Below are 24,394 nucleotides of genomic sequence, written 5' to 3' on the forward strand. Positions count from 1 at the left end.
ATAAAATATGTTTTAAAAAAAAAATTTAAAAACTTGGGGTAAACAACATTTTTGTGGGAAAAATGTACGGTATTTTTCCATTTTCATGGCTCAATATTATAAAATTCTGTGAAGCACCTGGTGGTTCAAAGTCCTCACCACACCTCAAGAAAAATTCCTTGAGGGGTGTAGTTTGCAAAATGGGGTCACTTGTGTATTTTTTCACTGTTTAGGCACATCAAGGACACGACATGGCATCTGCTATCTAGTCCGGCCAATTTTGCATTCCAAAAGTCAAATGTTGCTCCTTCCCTTCCAAGCCCTGCCGTGCACCAAAACAGTAGTTTTCCCCACATATTGGGTATTGGACTACTCAGGAGAAATTCCACAACAAAGTGTTGAGTCCATTTTCTCCTGTTACCCTTATGAAAATGTAAAATCTAGGGCTAAAGGAACATTTTTGTGAGGAAAAAGAAAACTATTTATTTTTTCCTTCCTCATTGTTTTAATTCCTGTGCAGCAATTGAAGGGTTAATAAACTTCTTAAATCTGGTTTTGAGCAGTGTGAGGGGTGCATCTTTTAAAATGGTGCCACTTTTGGTATTTTCTGACATCTAGGCCTCTCATAGTCACTTCAAATGTGATGTGGTCCCTAAAAATGGTTTTGTAAATGTTGGAAAAATGAGAAAATTATGATAACCTTTTAACCCTTCTAACTTCTTAAAAAAAATAGAAAATGCTGATAAACTTTTAATCCCTTCTAACAAAACGAAAATAATGTTTAAAAAATGGTGCTGATGTAAAGTAGATGTGTGAAATATTATTTATTAACTATTTTTGTGGTATGACTATCTAGTTTAAGGGCATAAAAAAAGTCATTTTAAAAATAGAGAACTTTTCACATATTTTGCCAAATTTTAGATATTTTAATAAATAAAACGCAAATCATTTTGCCCAAACTTTGCCCATAGCATGAGGTACAATGTGTCATGATAAAACAATCTCTGAATCACTGGGATATGTGAAACAGGTCAGACTCCAGTTTAAAACCCTATCCATGACATACAAAGCCATCCGTACCCTGTCTCCTCCATACATGTGACCTAGTCTCCTGGTACTTACCTGCACATAACCTCAGATCCTCACAGAACCTCCTTCTCTACTTTCCTCTTATCTCCTCTTCCCACAATCGCATACAAGATTTCTCCTGTGCCTCCCCATACTCTCGAACTCTTTACCCCAAGATATCAGACTCTCACCTACAGTGGAAACCTTCAAAAGGAACCTGAAGACCCATCTCTTCCAACAAGCCTACAACCTGCCGTAACCATTAGTCCACTATAGCGTTGCACAACCAGCTCTGTCCTCACCTACTGTATCCTGAACCCCTTCCCTGTAGACTGTGAGCCCTCATGGGCAGGGTCCTCCATCCTCCTGAACCTGTCTCTGCCTTGTATTGTTCATGATTGTTGTACTTGTCTATGTATGCCCCTTTTCACATGTGAAGCTACATGGAATAATATAATAATAAATAATAATTTTGAAAATGAGGCTTGGTCATTATCGTACCAAATGGCTCCTTAAAGGTTTAAAGGAACTCTGTCAGCAGGTTTTTGCTACCCCATCTGATAGCAGCATGATGTAGGCAAAGAGACTCTGAATCCAATGATGTCTCACTTAGATTACTGGGTCCAGTGGTTCCGATACACTAAACATTTTTAGATTTAGCTTTGTAGGAAAGTTGAGAAAGCTGCCCCCACCCACACCAGGCTCTATATATACAATGTTTATAGACGGTAAAGTGCTAATCACAGCATGGGGCTGATATAGTCCAGGCAATTCTAATCTCCTGATGCTAAAACAATCATTGCAAATAAATACTGTAACAGCAAGGAGCTTTGGTGAACCCTTGCAGCATGCTGTCTTCAGATTACATAGCAAAAACCTGCTGACAGATTTCTTTTAACTGGTTAGATGGGCAAAATGAGCAATTGTAAGTACACAGTGCTATATAATATGATGATTGCAGTATATAAAGAGGATACAAAGTTTGATGGGAGTGCTTCTTTAACCTACAGATTGACTGTATATCTGCAAGTAAATAGTGTTAAATGATTGGAACTGAGAGGTTCCCTTAAACATGTTTTGAAACAGTCAGCGGGATAATTGTGGCACAATTTCAACCATTTTACACATGGCCAGGTCATATCAGACAATAACGATATATGGTATTGGCACAGGGGTGCTGTAGATGACCCCCCACAAGGGGATAGAAGACACAAAGCAAACAGGCTGGTGCAAATTCCTTAGCGGTAATGACCTTGGTGGTTACAATAGGACCGAGTTTTCAGTATCTGGCAGGATCTTTCTGGCGAGTATAACCGCGTCACACACCTCCGCGGTGTCTATGGCGGTCTGAGGTTTGCACTCGCTCAGTATCTGGCAGCTTGTGCCCTGCTGTCTCCTCCTTTTTCTCAGGAGATTCCCCCACCTCTGCTTTGCCGCCTCCATTCTGCTTTCTCCACCATCTCCCCACCCTGACTGCACTCCTAGGACCCAGGGTCGGAGTATAGGCGGGGCAGGCGGGGCTCCAGCCCCAGGGCCCCCACCGAAAGAGCTTCTAAGGGGGCCCCCAGCACCAGGGCCATACTTGCCACTAGGCACCTGTCAGCATTTTTTTTTTCTTCACGCCCTCTCCCCCTCCGTAAAGACAGTCTAAGAAATCAGCTGTGTTTTCGGAAGGGGTGGGGCGGCGCACCGCCATTTATTTAAATCTGCGTCTTTAAGACGCAAAAACAAACTGCGGGCACAGGGCGCTGATTGACCCCGGAAGTACCAGCGCTTGTACTTTCGGGGTCAGAGGTCTGGCAATGAGCTCCCTGCTGTTTGCTGCGGCCGTCATGGGCGTACCCAGCGAGGGGCAGCTGCCCCCCCCTAGAAGCAGGGGCACGGTGTAGTGGGCCGCTGTATGTGCGGCCACGCTCCTCAGCAGTGTGTGCATGCATGCCCGAGACACTAGCTGCAGCAGAAGCAGGAGGCAGCGCTGTGCTGTGCCGGCTCTGCTGTGTGCTGTGTGCCCGGCATGCACACACTGCTGAGGAGTGGGGCGGAGCCGGTGCCGGTGACCACAGCTTCCTCCTTCCTATTCAAATGTATTTGCGTCTTTTAGATGTAAATACATTTGAACAGCGCGCCGGGACTGGGCCCCGCCCCCAAGGTGCAGCAACGTGATGAGATCAGCACCTTGCTGACGTCATCACAGTGCTGTGGGCGCCGGGACACAGGAGACATCAGGAAAAGACAGGTTTATTTAATGATGATGAGTGGGGAGGGGCTCAGGCCACATAACGGGGAACATTTGTGAAGATACACAGCTTTGTGACAGGCAGAGGGGGAGAACTGTATTCCGAGGGAGGGGGGGAGGAAGGAGTGTGTAGGGATGGGGCAGTGTAATTTGTGTGTGTAGGGGGTGATGAGGTTTGCATTGTATTGTGTGTGGGGGAGGGGTAATGGGGGGTGCATTGTATTGAGTGTGGGGAGGCGGTAATGGGGGGGTGCATTGTGTGTGTGTGTAGGGGGTGATGGGGGGGTGCATTGTGTGTGTGTGTGTGTGTGTGTGTGTGTAGGGGGTGATGGGGGGTGAATTGTGTGTGTGTAGGGGGTGATGGTTGGATGTAGTGTGTGTGTGTGTGTGTGTGTGTGTGTGTGTGGAGTAATGGGGGGTGCATTGTATTTGTGTGTGTTTGTGCAGGGGGGTGATGGAGGGGTGCATTGTATTGTGTGTTTGTGTAGGGAGAATGGGTGTGCATTGTATGTGTGTGTGTGTGTGTGTGTGTAGGGGGTGATGGGGGGTGCATTGTGTGTGCATAGGGGGTGATGGGGGGTGCATTGTATTGTGTGTGTGTGTGTGTGTGTGTGTAGGGGTAATGGGGGGTGCATTGTGTGTGCATAGGGGGTGATGGGGGGTGCATTGTATTGTGTGTGTGTGTAGGGGGTAATGGGGGGTGCATTGTATTGAGTGTGGGGAGGCGGTAATGGGGGGGTGCATTGTGTGTGTGTGTAGGGGGTGATGGGGGGGGTGCATTGTGTGTGTGTGTGTGTGTGTGTAGGGGGTGATGGGGGGTGAATTGTGTGTGTGTGTAGGGGGTGATGGTTGGATGTAGTGTGTGTGTGTGTGTGTGTGTGTGTGTGTGTGTGTGTGTGTGTGTGTGTGTGTGTGTGTGTGTGTGGAGTAATGGGGGGTGCATTGTATTTGTGTGTGTTTGTGCAGGGGGGTGATGGGGGGGTGCATTGTATTGTGTGTTTGTGTAGGGAGAATGGGTGTGCATTGTATGTGTGTGTGTGTGTGTGTGTGTAGGGGGTGATGGGGGGTGCATTGTGTGTGCATAGGGGGTGATGGGGGGTGCATTGTATTGTGTGTGTGTGTAGGGGGTAATGGGGGGTGCATTGTGTGTGCATAGGGGGTGATGGGGGGTGCATTGTATTGTGTGTGTGTGTGTGTGTGTGTAGGGGGTGATGGGGGGTGCATTGTGTGTGTGTGTGTCATAGCTGTGTGTGTGTGTCAGAGCTGTGTGTGTGTGTCAGAGCTGTGTGTGTAAGAAGCAGTACTGTGTGTGTGTATATATGAATTAGAGCAGTCTGTGCGGCCCCCCCAGAACTATATGGGTCCCCCAGAGCGCTATGTAACCCATCCCAGTAATGAGTACACCACCAGAGCTGTTTGTCCCTCCAGTAACGTCTATGCCCCCTGCCCCTCCTGTAATGTATATATTGTAGCCCCCAGCCCCTCCTGTGATGTATATATAGCAGTGCTGTCAGTGTGCGGTTATGTCTGTTAGTGACAGCCATTGTGAAACACAGCCACATGTCCTGAAGGAGCTGGACGGAAACAAGCGGGAGAGGTGAGTGAGGCTGCTGGTGACTTCCCCATATTAATACCTGTAAGGGCTCATGCGCACGTAACTGCTGAATATTCTGCAGCGATTTGACAGCACATGTGCGCGTCAAACTGCTGCAGAAACACTGCATTATGGATGCAATTTTTCCGTCCAAAAAAAGCCGATTTCGTGCGCTATGGCTGCTGCCCCCACCATTGACAGAGTGGGTGCTGTATCCATAGCGCACGGTATAATTGACATGCTCATTTTATGAACGCACAGATTTGGGTCAACATTTTAGCACCCAAATTGCTGCGTTCATAAAAGCAACGTGCGCACGTATCATGCACAATCTTCATAGATTGTGCAGGGGCCGCAGGACGCATGCATTTACACTGCAGTGCTATACGCAGCGTAAATGCATGGAATTACGCAACATGCGCACGAGCCCTAATGTGTCTGTGTCTGCATGTATGTCAGTGTATATGACTGTGCATATATTTGTCTGTTTATATGTATTTTTCTGAATTTGTCTTCAAATATGTATATGTACGTATGCCTGTATGTGTATATGCGTGTCTGTGTGTGGATGGGGTCCACTGAGACTCTTTCACCCGGAGGCCACAAAAACCTGGAGCCGGCCCTGGCTGCCTTAACATTGGGATCAATAAAAAATATGTGAGTAACTCTACTTTCTGTGTATATGTGACTGCTGTGATCCTGGACTGTGTCTGTATTGTACTGTGTGTATATGTGACGGCTGTGAGTTATCCTGGACTGTATCTGTATTGTACTGTGTATATAAGTGACGGCTGTGAGTGATCCTGGACTGTGTCTGTATTGTACTGTGTGTATAAGTGACGGCTGTGAGTGATCCTGACTGTATCTGTATTGTACTGTGTGTATAAGTGATGGCTGTGAGTGATCCTGGACTGTATCTGTATTGTACTGTGTGTATAAGTGACGGCTGTAAGTTATCCTGGACTGTGTCTGTATTGTACTGTGTGTATAAGTGACGGCTGTGAGTTATCCTGGACTGTATCTGTATTGTACTGTGTGTATAAGTGACGGCTGTGAGTTATCCTGGACTGTATCTGTATTGTACTGTGTATATAAGTGACGGCTGTGAGTGATCCTGGACTGTATCTGTATTGTACTGTGTGTATAAGTGATGGCTGTGAGTTATCCTGGACTGTATCTGTATTGTACTGTGTGTATAAGTGACGGCTGTGAGTGATCCTGGACTGTATCTGTATTGTACTGTGTGTATAAGTGACGGCTGTGAGTTATCCTGGACTGTATCTGTATTGTACTGTGTATATAAGTGACGGCTGTGAGTGATCCTGGACTGTATCTGTATTGTACTGTGTGTATAAGTGACGGCTGTGAGTGATCCTGGACTGTATCTGTATTGTACTGTGTGTATAAGTGACGGCTGTGAGTGATCCTGGACTGTATCTGTATTGTACTGTGTGTATAAGTGACGGCTGTGAGTGATCCTGGACTGTATCTGTATTGTACTGTGTGTATAAGTGACGGCTGTGAGTGATCCTGGACTGTATCTGTATTGTACTGTGTGTATAAGTGACGGCTGTGAGTGATCCTGGACTGTATCTGTATTGTACTGTGTGTATAAGTGACGGCTGTGAGTGATCCTGGACTGTATCTGTATTGTACTGTAAATCTGAATGTGGCAGAACAGGATACGATCCATGCTCAGTGGATTTATATCTAAATGCTACAGTTCGCGCTCTACTGTTATGGCTAAAAATGTTAGCGTTATGGGGCCCCCACCAGATTTTCTGCCCAGGGGCCCCCATTAACCTTAATCTGGCCCTGCTAGGAGGACCCACAGCCATATTTCCTCTCACCAGACCTCTCTCCACTTCTAACCTCTCTCTTTTTACTGACGTCCATGTTTCTCAGATTTTATAAAGTGTGTGGATAAACCTTCAAAACTGCAGCTGTGATCAATCAATTTTAAACAATTGATTAGAAAGCCCCATCAACCAATCTTAGCGTGGCAGTGATGTGGGACTGTACCCACGTTTGAGGAGCGTACTGTATGGAGAGGCCAATAATCCTAATTTTGCTGGAACGATCCTGTAATTAGGGGCCACTTCCGAATCCTGATTAGCTTCAGAGCAGAGATTACAAGCTCAATGGAGAAGAGCCTGTAAACACTGCATATATTTGGCCTCTGCTGCTAGGCTGTAGACTGCAAAGGTGGTCGGTAACCTAGGCAACAAACAGTAAACATCAAAATTAAAGGGAACTTGTCAGCTATAAGAAAAACGCTATTGACCTGCAGATACTCTGCAGGTTAATAGCTTTTGAGTCATGCCGACAACTTTATTCCTCCCGGCAGCGTACCGGGTTCAGTCACAGAGGCAGCGCCAGGTCAGTCTCTGGGTATGGCGAGCGGCGGCTGTAACCGTCCCCTGCACTGACTGACAGCTGGTTGTAATACAGAGCGGCTGTCAGTCAGTGTGGGGGGCGGTTACAGACGCTGCTCGGCATACACAGAGCGAAGACTGAACTGGCGCCGCCTCTATGACAGAAAATGGAATGCTGCCGGGAGGATTTAAGTTCATTTCCTCCCAGCAGTAGACACTGGGGAGATTGAGAACTATTAACCCCATAAATACAGGTTAATAGTGTTTTTACAGGTGACAGATTCCATTTAAAAATCCCTGAATTTACATCCTTTTTTTAAAAAAAACTAAACTTTACTCACCCTCCCCAGGTCCATTGCTAAGCTTCCACCACTGCTCCCAGTGTCTGTTATTGTCTGCAGTGCTGACACATGAACAAGCGCTGCAGCCACTCAGTGACTCCACCGTCTGCTGTGCGCTGAGCTCACTGATTTTCTGCTGCAGATAGTAGCAGACACTGGGAGCAGTGGCGGACTCAGCGCTGGACCTGGGGATGGTGAGCAAACCTTTGCTTTTTTTTGTTTATTTTTTAAACAAGCAGAACCCCCTTTTAACCATGCGGTAACATCAGGCTTGGAAATACGTTACTTTTTCTAAGTTTAGGATTTACGTTTATAGAAATGGGAAAAAAATTCTGCTCCTAAAACCAATATATGCGGCTGACGCTCCCTGTCACCTATTTTGCGCAGTGGTAAATAGTCTTGATCGTGACAAACATGAAATAATAATAATCTTTATTTCTATAGCGCCAATATATTCCGCAGCGCTTTACAATTCAGGAGGATCATATACAAACAAGTAAACTCAAAATGCCAAAAAGTTTAATAAACTGGTTATAAAAACAAGTCATCCAGTATACAGGCAAAAAAAAAGGAAGAAATGTACTCAAAAAAATTTGATGAAAAAAATAAAAAACACAACTTGGAGAATGCGGGCATCGATCCCGCTACCTCTCGCATGCTAAGCGAGCGCTCTACCATTTGAGCTAATTCCCCGCTCTCTTCCCATCCTGTTCCCTTCACTATGTGACACCACCGCACACAATACAGTCACAAAACAGCCTGTGACGTCACTCCGCCCACTGCGCTCCACCGGGGAAACGGCCCCGGCCGCTATTATCAGTATCTTCTATGACCGGAGACGGGGACTATTCAAGCGTCAGGAACCGAGCAGTCCCAGCCCCCTCACTTCTGCCCCGATACAGAGGCACAATCACCCGCCTTCCACTCTGGGCCATTCGTTTACCAGTACAGTCAAGTACAGGCTTTAATTGGCGACTGTGGTACATTTCGGTCAAGCGATTGGTCAGGAAAGCTGCCAATCACTATAACGCAGCGTTGTTGCTAAGGCCTAGGAGGTTGTAGCGGAGTCGGCCATAACGAGCCATTGGCAGAGTTCAAGTTTGACTCCATTGAACGGCGACCAATAAGCTGTGCATATTAGTCGTCACGCATTTTTATGTGATTGACAGAACGGGCGTCCAATCTACGAACGCTGTAGCTACACAACAAGGCGGTTTCTATTGATGGACAGCAGTTTGATCCAATCAGAGTTAACTTCTAAGAGGCAAAGGTCGGCTGTCTCCTTTGATTGGCTATAGGCGTCTACTGAAGGAGGAGGGGGTGGTTTGCAAGAGTTGATATGTCCACCATCTTGAAAAGTCGCCTATAGTGCTGAGCAATTTTCCCGCCTGACTGGATTGGGATATTTATTCATATAAGGTAACGATAGGCGGATTTTTACCTGCCACTTGTTAGTGTGGATGGCGGGGTTCCGGGGAGGTGGCGGCACTGCTTCGGGAAGGTGCCCGTCGCCCGGTGGGGTAACTTGCCCTGTGAGAGGCGCAGGGTTCCTTTCCATAGTGGTGCTGGCGATGGAGGAGAGGGAAGGAAGGGAGGGGAGGTGTTCTCTAACGAGGCCTCGCAGCAGCCGTGACCTCCTCCTGGCTGCCCTGTAGCAGTAGGCCGAGTGTGAGGCCTGCTCCCCGGGCTGTAGTGGCAGACACTGCCGGGTCACAGGTCACTGCGCTCAGCACTGCCCGGCCTGCGGAGAGGCGGCACAACCTGCGCCAGGCCCACGCCGCCGACACGAGTGTGTGTGTGTGTGTGTGTGTGTGTGTGTGTGTGTGTGTGTGTGTGTGTGTGTGTGTGTGTGTGTGTATGTATATGTGTGTGTGTGTATGTATATGTGTGTGTGTGTATGTATATGTGTGTGTGTGTATGTATATGTGTGTGTGTGTATGTATATGTGTGTGTGTGTATGTATATGTGTGTGTGTATGTATATGTGTGTGTGTATGTATATGTGTGTGTGTGTGTGTATGTATATGTGTGTGTGTGTATGTATATGTGTGTGTGTGTATGTATATGTGTGTGTGTGTATGTATATGTGTGTGTGTGTGTGTGTGTGTGTGTGTGTGTGTATGTGTGTGTGTATGTGTGTGTGTGTGTGTGTGTGTATGTATATGTGTGTGTGTGTACATTGAATGGTGTAAAAAGAAATCTAAATATATTTTAGTTATATATAACAGCGTCATATAATTATATTTGGATTTTTTTTTTATTTACGCCGTTCAGTGTACACACACGCGCGTAAAAAATAAATCCAGATATATTATACTTTTATAGAACACACACACAACTAATCAAAATATATTATAATGCCAACACAACTTGGTGTGCGAGTATTTTGCTGTACGAGAAAAGTGTGTGTGTGTTGGCACAATAGGGGACCAGGATGGGACATTGACCAAGTTGTGGAACGAATTGTCTGAGCTTCCATTATTTCCTATGGGAAACTTTGCTTTGCTAGACGAGTAACTTGGTTTACAAGCACACTCAAAGAACGGATTGTTCTCGTAAACAAAGGTTCCACTCTATAGACATATATTTACACATACCTCCAATTATACATAATACAGACACACATATACATACGTTTTATATAATACTGTATGTGTCTGTATTATAAGTATAAGGCTATGTGCGCACGTTGCGTACAGTCACTGCAGAAATTTCTGCAGCGATCTGAAGAGCACATGTGCGCTTTAAATCGCTGCAGAAATGTCCGTAGGGAAAAAAAAAGCGCCGATTCCATGCGCTCTGCCTGCAGCTTCTGCCATAGACAGAGCAGGGGCTGCCGGCAAAGCGCACGGAAGAAGTGACATGTCACTTCTTAGAATGCTGCGCTCTAAAATGCCACGTGTGCACGGCCCCTGCACAATCTCCATAGACTGTGCAGGGGACGCAGGACGCATGCAGTTACGCTGCGCTACAAAGAGCAGCATAACTGCATGTATTTACGCAACGTGCGCACATAGCCTTGTATAGTTGGGTGTATGTGTAAATATGTGCATAATTACACACAAGTATATTATATTTATATATGATACATATACACACTGAATGGCGTAAACAAATCCAAATATACTTATGACACACTAATATATATATATATATATATATATATATATATATATATATATATATATATATATATATATATATATATATATATATATATATATATATATATATATATATATATATATATATATATACACTCTACAATCGCACACGCACACACACTCTACATTTAGGGGGATAAATCACCCAGGACAGCTATGAGAGCTGGGGCTTAGCTGTCAGGAAAGCACTGATCTGTTTGAGATAGAGGGAGCACAGGGTGCTATACCCCCAGCGATCGCCAGGACGTGTCAAAGGTCGTAAAGGGGTTAAGGGGGCGCTGAGTTTTCCGACTTCAATGTATGGACTCCTTGTGGGTCTTGTGTCCTGAGTAGTGGCTACATATATTTGAACAAAACAGTCACATTTGGGTCAGGAATATGGTCTATTCTGGACAGATTTTCACTGATATTTCAATTGAGACTTAGGTTATGCTCACACTGTTTTTTTGCTACTTTTTTTAGTTTTTATTTTAGTTTATATTTTTTTCTCTGCCGGTGATTTCTGCTCTTGGCAGTAAAGAACCTGCTTACAAAAAGCAATGTTTCACTTTTTTTTTTTTTTTTTTTTCCCCCCCTGTGCAGATTGTCATTTGTTTATAGTATGTTTATTCACCAAAAAAACGCGAAAAAAAAAATACAATGGTTGTAGTGGTTGGGATTCCGCATTGCTTTCTATGTTAGAAAAGCTGAAAAAATTGACTTGCTACAATTTTCAAAATGCAGCTTTCTATTTCAGTCAGGAATAAAATGAATAGTGGGCTGGAGCTTTCTGAAATTTTGGCTTTTCCTGGTACTGTAGAAAGCAGCTTTTAGGCCTTGTGCGCACTAGGCGTTTTTGCTGCGTTTTTAGCGGCGTTTTTTTACCGCGTTTTTGTGCTGAAAACGCAGTGACATTGCTTCCCCAGCAATGTCTATGGGTTTTCATAAGTGCTGTCCGCACACAGCGTTTTTTTGTAGCTGCGTTTTTGTGATGTCCACAAAAATGCAGCATGTCAATTATTTCTGCGTCTTTCACTGCGTTTTTCACCCATTGAGATCAATGAGATGTTCAACAACGCAATGAAAAACGCATATAGCCGCGTTTCTATGACTAAAAACGCAGCTATAAACGCAAGGGGTGGGTACTACAGTGACGTGTACAGGAAGAGGATTCCTTCTGTTGGTAAACACAGAAGCATGAATCCTCCCGGTACCGTCACCGCTGCCTCCACCTCCAGTCCGGTGCCATGTCAGCTCCGTGCGGCGCTATGTCTGGGCGGGAGGTGGAGGCAGCGGCGAAAACCAAAGTGAACAGTAGAAAAAGTCATATATACTCACCTGTCTGCAGGGTCCCGGTGCCATGCCCGCTTCCATCTCCTCCCGGTACCGCCGCTCTGCCTGTGTGCAGTCTCCCCGGGGCAGGACCTGGCGGTGGATCACCTGATGCAGTCACCTGACGCATCAGCTGATCATAGTCTCGCAGTGTCGCCGGCTTTTTCACGCCCGGCCATCAGCTGATCCTGCCGTCAGGGGACGACTTCATCAGCTGATTACCGGCAGTTCCTGCAGCGATCGGACAAGATCAGACTCCCGTCCAATCGATCGCTCCAGGAGCTGCCGGTAATCAGCACATAAATGAGTATGTATTTATTTATTTATTCATTTTTTTTCTACTGATGCATCAGCTGATTGTATAATCGGCTTTTATACAATCAGCTGATGTGTGATGTGATTAAGGCACTTGATCCTGACACCTCATCTGATCACTTTGCCTTCCAGCAAACCGATCAGATGATATTGGATCCGGATTGGACGGCGCGGGACCCTTGACCTAGGATTACTGCGGAGAGGGGTTTATTTCAATAAAGATGGAGTCACTAATTGTGTTGTGTTTTATTTCTAATAAAAATATTTTTGTGTTTTTTTTTTTTTTTTTTTTTTTTGTTTTTTTATCATTACTAGAAATTCATGGTGGCCATGTCTAATATTGGCGTGACACCATGAATTTCGGGCTTAGGGCTAGCTGATAATATACAGCTAGCCCTAACTCCATTATTACCCAGCTAGCCACCCGGCATCAGGGCAGCTGGAAGAGTTGGATACAGCGCCAGAAGATGGAGCTTCTATGAAAGCGCCATTTTCTGGGATGGCTGCGGACTGCAATTCGCAGTGGGGGTGCCCAGAAAGCTTGGGCACTCTGCACTGCGGATTCCAGTCCCCAGCTGCCTAGTTGTACCCGGCTGGACTCAAAAATTAGGCGAAGCTCATGTCATTTTTTTTTTTTTTTTTTTTTTTTTAATTCATGAAATTCATGAAATAAAAAGGGCTTCTCTATATTTTTGGTTCCCAGCCAGGTACAAATAGGCAGCTGGGGGTTGGGGGCAGCCCGTACCTGTCTGCTGTACCCGGCTAGCATACAAAAATATGGCGAAGCCCATGTCGTTTTCTTTTTCTTTTTGGGCAAAAAACTGCATACAGTCCTGGATGGAGGATGCTGAGCCTTGTAGTTCTGCAGCTGCTGTCTGCTCTCCTGCATACACTAGTGAATGGAGGATGCTGAGCCTTGTAGTTCTGCAGCTGCTGTCTGCTCTCCTGCATACACTAGTGAATGGAGGATGCTGAGCCTTGTAGTTCTGCAGCTGCTGTCTGCTCTCCTGCATACAATGAACATTTTGAAGAAGGAAATGACATCAGACCTTTTTTTTTTTTTTTTTCTCATCAACAATCTTTAATGGCATTGTGCACTGATTAAAAACGCAGTGAGCAAAAACGCAGCAAAAAACGCACCAAATCACGGCAAAAACGCATGCGTTTTTGTCGCGGTTTTTAGCCGCGGGTGCGTTTTTTGAGACAAAAACGCACATAACGCAGCGTGAAAAAAACGCCTAGTGCGCACACACCCTTAATTTACGTAAAAATACAGTCTTAGGTGGGCACCATGAAAAAAACACTTCTAGGAGTCCACAGGGAAGGGTGTACAAATGTATACTTGGAAGAAAAATGCAAAAGGTACACCCAAATTGTTAACTTTTATTATACACCAAAGCAGAACAAGGAAAAAAGCTCATATAAATCTTTTAGAGACCCTGTCATGTTGGGGTTTTATATTAACCCCTTCACGACCGACCAGTTTTGCACTTTCTATTTTTTTTTGTCATTCTTCCAAGAGGCCTAACTTTTTTTTTATTTTTCAGTCAATATGGTCATATTAGGGCTTGTTTTCTGCGTAACGAGTTGCACTTTTAAATCAGACCATGAGTTTTACCATATAGTGTACTGGAAAACGGCAAAAAAATTCCAAATGCGGAAAAATTGCAAAAGTGCGATTGCATGATCGTTTTTGGGATATTTTATTCACTTTGTTCCTATATGGTAAAACTGATGTCAGTGTGATGCCTCAGCTGATGCAAGTTTGTAGACACCAAACATCTATAGGGTTACTTTTATATAAGGGGTTAAAAAAAATTCGAAGTTTGGCTCAAAAAAGTTTTGCGCTATTTTCTGTGACCTGTAGCGTTCTCATTTTTCGAGATCTGTATGTTTCAGTAAGGGCTTATTTTTTTGCGTCTCGAGCTAACTTTAACGGTACTATTTTTATGCAGATGCTACGGTTTGATCGCCTATCATTGCATTTGGCACAAAATTTGTGGCGACCAAAAAACGTTATTTGGCCTTTTAGAATTTTTTTGTCGCTATGCCATTTACCAGTCAGGTTAATTGATTTTATATTTCCACAGATCGGGCATTTCTGTACGTAGCGATACCGAACTGTAGGTTTTTTATTTATTTTAATTTTTTGAAAACTTTTTAAACAATTTTTTTTTTTTTTAATTTTTTTTATTTCTATTTTACCAGGTTCCCTAGGGGACTATAACGATCAGCAGTCTGATCTCTCTTCCATTTCTCCCTATCAGAGCAGCACCGCTCAGACTTGGAGAAATGATAATCTCTTGTAACAAGCAGCACTAAGCTGTTTCTTTACAGGACCTGAGTCATGTGAGCACAGGCGTCATCACATGACCCTGTGCTACCATGACAACCACCGGATCCACGTGATCATGTCACGGGACTTCAGTTATCGGCCTGTGAGTAAAGTTATAGCGCAATTGCTATTATAATGGCGCTGAATATTGACAGCACTATTTAAGGGGTTAAAAGGCACAGGCGGATATTGATTCTGCTCGTCCCTAGCAGGATGTATAAATCTGCTGAGATCTGCAGCGATCTTCCCCGGCAGCAGTGAGATGAACACTATGACCGCTAGGACATAGGATTACTGCCTGCGGTTGTTAAGGGGTTAAACGACCCCCAATGTGTTTTACATGATGCAATGTGCATCACTTAGGCTATGTTCACACACTGCGTTTTTTACCTGCGTTTTTCATCCGTTTTTGCTGCAGAAATTTCTTGAGAAATACTTGTAACCTTTCTGCAGACATTCCCCAGCAAAACCTATGGGAAAAAAAATTAGCTGTGCGCACACTGCGTTTTTTTCTTAAGAAAATTCTTTCAGTAGATTTTCTTAAGAAAAAGAATGAGTATGTCACTTCTTTTCTGCAGCTAGCTGCATTAGTTACCATAGATAATGGCACAATAACGCAGGGAGCAACCAGCGGTAAAAACGCACCGAAAACGCGGCAAAAACGCAGGTGCGTTTTTGGTGCGTTTATTAACGCAGGTGCACTAATCCTTCACTCTTAAATTTCTTAAGAAATTTCTTAAGAAAAATCATTTTTCTAGTGTGAACATAGCCTAACATGGGTGGCCTTTTGTTGGGAATCAGTCATAATTGATTATACACAGATCCGTCACTAGAATTTCCCCTCTTAAATCCGCCCATTATGGTCACATGATACTGATGTCACACAAACCATTTGTACAATTCTGAGCTTTGGCCATTATTAACATGTTCGTGACATCACACAAGTTCTGCATAGACCAGCTGAGCTCCAGAAATCAGCATTGGTCTATCAAGGACTTGTGTGTAATGGGCGGAGCTCAGCATTGGACAAAAGGTTTATGGAGCAGGACCTGTGATGTCACGATCATGTGACTAATGGGTGGAGCTCAGCAGAGAAGTTCTGGTAAAGGTCTGAGTATCATCAGGGCACTTGACTAAGTTTAAAAAAAACTTTGAATGTGAGTGACTATGACTGATTCCAAAAAAAAAGGTCACCGTCATGGCTGATAACACAGGTCTTGTTTTACCTAAGCATATTAACTTTTTGTAGAAAAAAAACAAACCATGTTGGGCTAGGTTCGCACACTGCGTCTTTTTGACGCTGCGTTTTTGTGCGTTTTTGGCCGCTAAAAGCGCACAAACGCACCTTCGTCGAAAAAACGCATCAAAACGCATGCGTTTTTGCCGCGATTTGGTGCGTTTTTGGCTGCGTTTTGCTGCGTTTTTCAAATGCATTGCATGGGCGGAAAACACAGAAAAACGCAGGAAAGAACTGACATGTCCATTTTTATTTTTTAACTCAAAAAACGCAGGTAAAAATAAACAGATGTGTGCGGACAGCAAAAATGAAAACTCATAGACTTTGCTGGGGAAGCAAAGTCCTGCAGTTTTGAGGCCAAAAACGCACCCGAAAAACGCACAAAAACGCCACGAAAAACGCACTGTGCGCACATAGCCTTAATGATACACATTGCATAATTTAAAAATATTGGAGGTGGGTTAATATCAAAAGACGACATGACAGGTTCCCTTTTTAAAATGGCCAAAAAAAAAAAGTCAAGCAATTTCCATTTTAGTATAAGATAAATGTAGAGTTCATTTCAAGTTTTTAGCTTTTATGTGCAAAACCGTGGACTAATATAAAACCTCCAATAAATGACCTGAGATAATCACAGAATATCTATAAATACCTATAGGTTGTGTGGCGTACAAGTAAAGATCATATAAAAGGGGAATATTGACCAGCTGCCTTAATAATCCAGTTTTGGACATTAAATGGGGGCTTAATTTACAATTTTTAAGTTTATCATATGCTAAAATGGAAATTCATTGGCCTATGTTAAATGTTGTGGGTTTTTTTTGTTTGTTTGTTTTTTAACCTCAGAATTTGTAGCCAAAACCAGGAGAGGGACAATCGAAGGAAAAGTATAATAGAAACACGAGCACCACTTCTGTACTACGGTATTCGCCAACTCCTGGTTTTGGCTTACAAATATGGATAAGTGAGCCCAAAAATGCAATGTGTGAACATGGCCTAAGTGCGATGGATCAGATTTTATTGTGCGTAGTTAGTGTCAGTTTTTACCATTAGTATTCTAACTTTCTCACAATAAATGAATGAATATTATATTTATCTAATCATACTGTTCTCTATTCCTACCTAGTAAACTATGAAAAACTAATACCACACGTATACCACGTAGTACATGGATGTCATCTGTTTCCCTAGTAACCCATTGACTGACTTTTTTTTTTTTTTTTAATATAATTCAGTCTGCAATAACACTTGGACATCCAAGCCTCAGACTATAATGGATAAAAAAAACAAAAAAAACCTAAGACCCTGTGCGCACGCTGTGGATTTTACTGAGGCATTGCCGCGGATTTTACTGCGGAATTGCCAGAGATTTCGCTGAAGGAATGCTGCAGAAAATGTTTAACATTTCTGCAGTACTTCTCCAGAAAAACCTATGGGGATAAAAAAATGCTGTGCGCACACTGCATTTTTTTTTTTGTCCCTGCGCGTTTTGCTGCGGAATTTCTGCTGCGTAATTAATGTGCATGTCACTTAATTTCCGCAGGTACCTGTGGTTTGGAGGGCTGGCAGATCAATTACCCCGCTGACTCTGGGTCGACGGAGAATTGATCCCCAGTATCTGGCCAGATGCTGCTCCCCATATAAAGTTTATGGGGAACAGAATTTGGCGCAAAGGGGTAAGAGCAAGTGCTTCAAACTTACCGATGACCGCCCGCCTGTCACACTGCTCCCACGGCAGCTTTCATCTTTCAGAGCCGCCGCTGAGAACATATTCACGCCTTCCCTGCTCACTGGTGGCTGTGATTGGTTGCAGGCAGACACGCCCCCATGCTGAGTGACAGCTGACTCACTGCAACCAATTACAGATGCCGGTGGGCGGATCTATAGCGTACAGTAAAATAAATAAAAAAAAATGCATGCGCTCCCCTTAATTTTGATCAACAGCCAGGATAAAGCCTCACAGCTGGGGGCTGGTATTCTCAGGCTAGGGAGCCCCCAGCCTAAAAATATCAGCTAGCAGCCGCCTGGAATTCCCACATCCATTAGATGCAACAGTCCCGGGACTTTTTCCGGCTTTTCCCGTTTCCCTGATGCGGTGGCAATCAGGGTAATAAGGAGTTAATGGCAGCAGCCCATAGCTGCCACTAAGTCCTAGTTTAGTGATGGCAGGCGTCTGAGACACCGCCTCATCACTAAACGATAAGTAAAAGTAAATGAACACCCCAAAAATCCTTTTTTTTTTAAATAAGACAAAAAAGACCCCTCTTTCACCACTTTATTAACCCCACCAATAACAGCCCTCCAGGTCCGTAATCCACACAAGGTCCCACGACGCTTCCAGCTCTGCTATACCTGACACTCACAGCGAGCGCCCTAGACAATGGCTGCTCACTGTGAGGGTCAGGCCGCAAGTGAAGTGAGTGGGATTAGCGGTGACTTCACTCATGTGTTTTGCGGTGACAGGTGGAAGACTCCAGGTGGAGGACTCGGCTGTCATTGCACATAGGCTGACAGAAGTCATCACTGATTTTATACTCTCCTTCTCCAGCGAGGCTGCCTCCGGACGCTGGTTTCCTGCTGACAGGCCGGCAGTTATGCACTGCACAGCCGACCCGTAAGTAGTAGAGCACCGGAGACAGTTGCACGGGGCACAGCATCGCGAGAGACTTCAGAACCATGGACAGAAGGAGCAGGGACAGGTGAGTAGCTCCCTGTGCTATCTAAATAACGCAGGGACATACTGCAGCAAATCCACAGAATACCGCTGTAAAACCGCATGTGGATTTTGGGTGCGGTTTGCTGCGTTTTTTTTACCGCACATGCTGTAATCTTTCATTGGGTCCGGAATTTTCTTAAGAAAATTCCATTTTCTAGTGCGCACAGGGCCTTAGTTTGTAAAGGCCCTGTGCGCACACTGTTTTTACCGGCGGTTTTACCCGCGATTTTGCTGCAGAAACTTCTCGAGAAATGTTTGTAATCTTTCTGCAGACATTTCCCAGCAAAACCTATGGGGAAAAAAATAGCTGTGCGCACATTTTTTTTTATTTTTTTTTTTTTTCTCAAGAAAATTCTTTCTTTAAGAAAATTTCTTTAGAAAATGTGCATGTCACTACTTTTCTGCAGGTACCTGCGAAATTTGACTCCATTCACTGTAATGCAATTGCGAAATACCGCGGGTATACCGCAGGTAGCAAATGATGTGCGGTATACCCTTGGTATAGCCGCGCTTTACCTGCGGGTAATGTTCATCACTGCCTGCGTTTTGCAGGGAAGTGATGTCATTATGACAGGAAGAGGAAGCGGAGTAGAGAGTAAACACACGCAATCACACTCCCTGGACGCCGCACAGAAGCACTTCCGTATGACCTCTGGTGGGTGCCTGTGCAGTCTATGTCCCGCTCCAGCCCCGTGGCTGCCTACTCTGCAGTATCAGCAGCTTCTCACACTGCAGTGCTGGCAGCCGCGGGGATGACTAGCGCTGCTTTCAGATGGTTAGATGAGATCATTACCTGCAGTGACGATCTCCTGCTCTCCTGATGTCAGCGCTGCCACTGACTTCTCTGTCCGCCGCGTTCTCAGCAGTATCCCGAGAGCCCGTGACGTCACCGCTAGGGGCAGTCTCGGGCCGCCCGCGAGACGGGCATAGAAGGCAGTGACAGCGCTGACATCAGGAGGCCAGGAGATAGTCACAGCAGGTAATGATCTCATCTCCTGCCCTCCTGATGTCAGCGCTGTCACTGCCTTCTATGCCCGTCTCGCGGGCGGCCCGAGACTGCCCCTAGCGGTGACGTCACTGGCTCTCGCGATACTGCTGAGAACGCGGCGGACAGAGAAGTCAGTGGCAGCGCTGACGTCAGGAGAGCAGGAGATCGTCACTGCAGGTAATGATCTCATCTAACCTCCTGACGGCAGCGCTAGTCATCCCCTGCAGTGACCTCGGCTGACGTATTGATGTTAGCTCAGGTCACTGCACTGCTCTCCCAGCCAATGGGGAACATTCTGTTGTTCATTGACTGGGACATTGACTATGGTATGAGTCGTCGTGGGACCCCCTTATTGGATTACGATTGATTGTTGATTGATTGTTCTTTTCAATATATTGGTGAAAGAGGGAATGTTTTGGGGAGTGTTTTTTCAAATAAAACTTTTTTTGTTGTCTATTTTTTATTTCTTACTGACTGGGTTGGTGATATCTGGTATCTGATAGACGCTTGACATCACTAACCCCAGGGCCTGATGCCAGGCGACATTACACATCTGGCATCAACCCCATATATTACCCCGTTTGCCACCGCACCAGGGCAATAGGATGAGTTGGGGCAAAGCGCCAGGATTGGCAAGTCTAATGGATGCGCCACTTCTGGAGCGGCTGTGGCCTGCTATTTTTAGGCTGGGGAGTGTCCAATAACTGTGGACCTCCCTAGTCTGAGAATACCAGACCACAGCTGTCTGCTTTACCTTGGCTGGTGATCCAATTTGGGGGGACCCCACGTTTTTGTTTTAAATTGTTTAATGTAAAATAACAGCATGGGGTGCCCTCTGTTTTGGATAACCAGCCAAGGTGAAGCTGCCAGCTGTGGTTTGCAGGCTGTAGCTGTCTGCTTTACCCTAGCTGGCTACAAAAGATAGGGGGGACCCCACGTCCTTTTTTTTTTTTTTTTTTTTTTTAATTATTTATTTTTTGGGTAAATACAAGGCTAAGCACCCTTTAGTGCCACATGAAAGTCACTAAAGGGTGCCAGCTTAGAATATGCAGGTAGGTGGGACATTATATAGGTCTTTCTCATCCATCTTTCCCTCTATCCATCTTTCTTTCCCTCTATCCATTATCTGTCTATCTATCGATTATCTGTATTATTTATTGCAGTTACAGCATAAAAAAACGGAGGGACCAACCTGCGGAAAAATGCATGCGGTTTTGGTGCGTTTTTTTACCGCAGGTGCGGTAATCTTCAACTCCCAGAAGTTTCTCAAGAAATTTTGAGAAAAATCACTTTTCTAGTCCGCACATAGCCTAAGAATATGAAAACAATTAGGTTAGTGGCCCATAGAGACATTGGCTGCACAGTCATTGCGCTGTACCCTAGTTTGGTTTGCATGTGACCACTTGCTACATTGCGGCGCTTTAGAAGTGAATGGGGCCGCGTTAGATCACCCACTACACTGCAACAAGTACACTGCAAATAACCTGTGTGTTTGTTTTTGTCTTTTTTTTTTTTTTGGGTGTTTGTGTGTTTTTGTCACATTTGCCATCGCGCTAGTATAGGTGTCTGTGTGACCCTATGCATTTGTGTAGCTCTGCGATGTAGCAACAGCACTGAGCAAATGTGGTAAAAATTGTTGTGTAAGCTTCAGCCTTAATAGTAACAACTTTCTTCTTGATTTTATATATTTTATTTTTTTTCTTCATATTTTGTTCCTTGAATTGCCTACAAATTGGGTAGTATGGATTCAATGGAGAACACAAGCTTTGTAGCCATGTCTTCTTTTGGATCCATATTGCGGTCTGTGTGCTCCGACCTCCCGAGCTGCGCACTCCTCGGGGATATATTGTGCTGTCAGGACTTGGATCCCCACTGAGCTACATATAATTCAGAAAATAGGAAAAGTCAAGATGAAAGTTCCTCTTTAAGGCGTTGAGGTCCATTCACTTGGAAATGTACTTTGTGCGGGTGGCTTCATAACAAGCTGTTTTAGCATTAATTGAAAAGTATGACGCACTCGCTCACAGAAAAAATGTAAAATTCTCCATTCACCTCTAAGGATTGTTACTTCTTGGTGGTCACGTCACCTCTCGGACTGCTAGAAGAACATAATGAACCATTCAGCCTCACATTAAATGAGTTGGTCACTTAATAATGTTTTCTACAGTATTATAAAGCAGTCACTTATTGTCACCTTTGATCTGATGCCCGTACAAGCCAGCTCATCAGACGGCTGCACTCACTTTTACGTTGCAGATATAAGTTGAATTTGAGCAGAAAACTAGTGATTAGGCAGCAGTATTTTTTCCTCATTATGTATTACTGACCCTACAATACATCACTGGTGTCTGACAGTCAACACTGCCCATTCTTGTGTGATGGAATTGGCACTGCGTTGCAGTTTTTTTTGCTTGGGTTATATTTTGACGAAGGTATTGTTCACTTACTGTTACAGCAGCTGATCACTGTGTCCGATCCTTTCTGTCAGTTGTTCTCTCAATGAAAAAAAAAAAAGCAGATTAAACATGAAGCCTCACAAAATGCTTAGGCTATGTGCCCACGCTGCGGATTTTGCGCGGATTTACCGCGGATTTTCCGAAAATCTGCAGCAGCGGCACTTCCAAGCCATTTCAATGGCATTTTGGAAATGCTGTGTCCATGCTGCGGATTTTTCCGCGGCGGATTTGCCGCGGATTTTGATCCGGAAAAATCTGCAGCATGTCAATTATTGTTGCGGATTTTGGGTATAGAATGGGGGAAAAAAAAAATCCACATCAAAATTCGCGGTAAATCCGCGGCAAAAGTAAGGTGCGGATTTGCCGCGAAAGTCGCGGATTTTCATGCAGAAAAATCCGCAGGTACATTCTACCGTGGACACATAGCCTTAAGGAAGTCATTTGACTCCCATGTGACCTATCCAGATTGTGAGCCACGGTTTACGAGGAGTACGAGGAGCTGCTAAGTCTTCGGCTTTGTGATTATTTTTCCCTAACCCCCCCCATGGTAACGAATGTTGCATTACCTGAAAGCCTTATGTGTCTAATATATGTTTTCAAAATTTTGTGTTTGTTGATCATGGCAACAGTGTTCTAAGAATGCGGGATAACAAAATGGCAGAGTCTAATGTGATATTCACAGCAACTGAGATCAGAGTAGTGATAAAATTCTTGTTTCTGCAAGGAAAGTCCACGAAGGATATTCATGGTGATATGTCGCAGACATTGGGGGATCAATGCCCTTCATATTCCACAGTTAGGAACTGGGTTGCCAAGTTTAAAACAGGCCACTTCCGCCCCAATGATGAGGAACGTCCTGGACGACCGAGAGTGGTGGTTGTTCTGGAGATCGTAGATGCTGTGCACAATCTCATACTGGAGAATCGATAAATTTCAGCTAAAGCAATAATAGACATCATGGGGAATTTCCCATGATCATGTTTGTGTCATTATCCATGAACATTTGGACATGAGGAAGCAATCTGCAAAGTGGGTCCCCACATTGTTTGACAACAGATCAGAGAAGGAAGCGAGTGAAAACTTCCCGGTCCATTTGTCAGCGTTTCCGGACTGATAAGATCTTCCTGGATCGACTGGTCACTATGGATGAGACCTGGATTTATTTGTATGACCCTGAAAACAAGGAGCAGTCAAGAGTGGAGGCATAGTGGTTTTCCTCGTCCAAAGAAGTTCAAGGTGCAAAAATCAGCCACTAAGGCAGGGATGGGAACCTTTTTTTTTTTTTTTTTTTTTCTGCCAGGGTCTATTTGGCAATGTCTACCAACCTTTGTTGGCTGCACAAAATATTCAGCTTGAAACCCTGATATATTTAGTTAAACAATTAACTAACTCACCCCTATTGTGGTGGTTGGAGCTGCTTCTCTTGTCCGGCTTTGATGTTTGGTGATGTTGATCATGTTGCTTCTCACAACTGCTTTTCCAGGTTTGTCTCGATCTGGATCACAGTCAACAGATTGGTAAATCATATACATCACATAGGAGACACTGGAGGCAGATACATCACAGGAGGGACTGGGGGCATATACACACCACTGGGGGGCACACAGTGCTGCTGGGCACGGACAGGACTAAGGGGGCACACAGCATGGGCGGGTGGGGGCACATAGCACTGGCGGGTGGGGGCACATAGCACTGGCGGACGCTCACAGTACTTTGGGAGGGGTACACAGCACTAGGTGTTGGGCTCACAGCACGCACTAGAGGCAGGGGTCACACAGCACAGGTGGGAGGCGCACAGCATGGCCGGACGCATACAAAAGGGATGCCGGTAAAACCTGAAGCTCCTCTTCTGTGGGATGGGATCGCAGCGCGCTCGCGCTTCCCCCGCCCACAAAGTACTTTCTCAGCATGTTGGCATAGGCCAGCAGGCTGAGGACCTAATAGTATGCGACCCACACGTTGTAATTTAAAGGGCTGGCAGACAAGACCGCAGCTGCCACCCAAGTACTGCGGTCCCCGGGAACGTGCCCTGGGGCTGCATACGGCCCCCGGGCCGGAGGTTCCCCACCCCTGCACTAAGATGATGGCGTCTGTGTTCTGGAATAAGGAGGGCGTGCTGCTAGTGGACTACCTTCAAAAGGGTTCCACCATCAATGCAAGGTATTGGACCAACTGAAGGCCAAAACGTGTGGCAAGCTGTCCAAAGGAATCTTGTTCTTGCAAGACAACTCCTCCGCTCACACTGCATGAGCAGTCACAGCAAAACTGGCAGAGCTGGGC

The 24,394-nt window shown here is 44.9% G+C and overlaps 1 protein-coding gene and 1 non-coding gene across 8 annotated transcripts in view; one reads left to right on the top strand and one right to left on the bottom strand.

Annotated features, from left to right (window-relative positions):
• Positions 1 to 8,213: 8,213 nt before the first annotated feature.
• Positions 8,214 to 8,286, bottom strand: TRNAA-AGC (transfer RNA alanine (anticodon AGC)). The gene has a single exon. It is a non-coding gene; the product is annotated as a tRNA-Ala (tRNA).
• Positions 8,287 to 8,858: 572 nt separating this feature from the next.
• Positions 8,859 to 24,394, top strand: part of PPP6R3 (protein phosphatase 6 regulatory subunit 3) — a 243,426-nt gene continuing 227,890 nt past the window's right edge. For 4 of the 7 annotated variants that reach the window (XM_075325289.1, XM_075325292.1, XM_075325293.1 and 1 more), the window contains exon 1: positions 8,860 to 9,012. The gene's annotated coding sequence lies outside the window, so the exon portion shown is untranslated. Of the gene's footprint in view, positions 9,013 to 24,394 lie in introns of all 7 variants that reach the window. The other 3 variants (XM_075325295.1, XM_075325290.1, XM_075325294.1) reach the window with 3 other exon arrangements.

Source organism: Anomaloglossus baeobatrachus, chromosome 10, assembly GCF_048569485.1.
Source record: "Anomaloglossus baeobatrachus isolate aAnoBae1 chromosome 10, aAnoBae1.hap1, whole genome shotgun sequence".
Lineage (NCBI taxonomy): Eukaryota > Metazoa > Chordata > Amphibia > Anura > Aromobatidae > Anomaloglossus > Anomaloglossus baeobatrachus.